A 1,432-nucleotide genomic window follows, 5' to 3' on the forward strand; every position below is an offset into this window, starting at 1 on the left:
GGTTGAAATGTGGCATTCATCTACATGGATGAGAGCTACATTTCTGAGCAGTCAGCTCAATCACGAGGAGACAGTGGGAGACGGAATCAATCGAGGGGGTTCTTATTTTGATTGATTTTTTTTGCCAGTCATGTCACTTCGAGCCTTTTTGGTCATTCACCTTCTTATTCAAGTTTTTTTTCTCCAGATCTAGCCCATTGGTTTTCAGTACGAACATTGAGAGATAAGTGGAGTAGAACCAATGGCATGCTTCATTGACAGTGTTTTTAGTTGCTGGCTGCACGGTCAACCTAACAGCCTAAAAGTCCAATAGTATTGAGATAAATATATAGCCATTTAAAAATATGGTTCCCTTTTGTTAAACATAGTGGCGGCGGTTCCGGATTTTCTGGAACGCAACTTGCCGTGGTCTTTTATACAGAGATATCTGCGCATGTGAAGGACATTCTGCTGCGTAAATTGCTTCTACTCAGTGCTCCCACTGCTCCACTGCCGCTTACCCCTCATTGACATGGAGGGGGAAACCTTATGTTGTAGGCTACACTAAAGACATGATCGACATGTTCGTGCAAACTTTGTTGTCTGTTGTAACAGTATATTTAGGCAAGCATATCAAACACACGCAAGACACATACAGGCAGTAAAAATAGCAATTATTTTCTCATTATCATTGCAAACATTGGCTGGTTCTTTTTTCAGCAACTCTCGCTAAGATATAACAACATAACTATGAAGATTATAATTACAAATAGTAGGCAGTCTAAATCAGTAGTTGACAAATGACGTAAGGAATAATAGTGCACCGGGCACCAGGTGATGCAAAACCAACTCACCCATTGTCAGACTCTGGTTCCCGCCGGTCCGGATACACATGCTCAGGCTCCCTAGAACATTCGGCTGCCCATAGGTGGAACAGCTAGGTAGCCTACTTGTGCGGTACTTGCATGATCATTAGGCAGGTTTCCATTGACCCAGGTTTATTCGACAAAAGCAGTGTTGCAAAAAATATATTATTGCGAAATGTGTAATGGAAACGGCAGATATGGGAGAAATGTTCTAAAGATCGACAACATTTTATTGCGACAAAAGATGATTTCAAGATGAATTCACATTAGTTGATCAGGTGTTTTTCAAATAAATTATGATTGCCGAAAATTTTTGAATGTACGCGAGGCACGTCATCATGTAACTATAAAGCTCCACTCCACATTTAATTCAAAATACTTTTTTTCAACTATAAAAATAATGTTTCTTTGCAGGACAAGGATTGTCCTGACTTTCAAGAATGCCTGAATTGCTTCGCCTTGCTTTTCTGGTTGTTTCACCATCCAATTATTTCAGATCTACAAGAGTGCAAGTTTCACCATGGCATGGACCGTGGCAATACGTTGGCACATGAGAAATATTAGAATATGGCAAATATTTGTTTATT

Source organism: Coregonus lavaretus, assembly GCF_964263955.1.
Source record: "Coregonus lavaretus genome assembly, chromosome: 6".
Taxonomy (NCBI): domain Eukaryota; kingdom Metazoa; phylum Chordata; class Actinopteri; order Salmoniformes; family Salmonidae; genus Coregonus; species Coregonus lavaretus.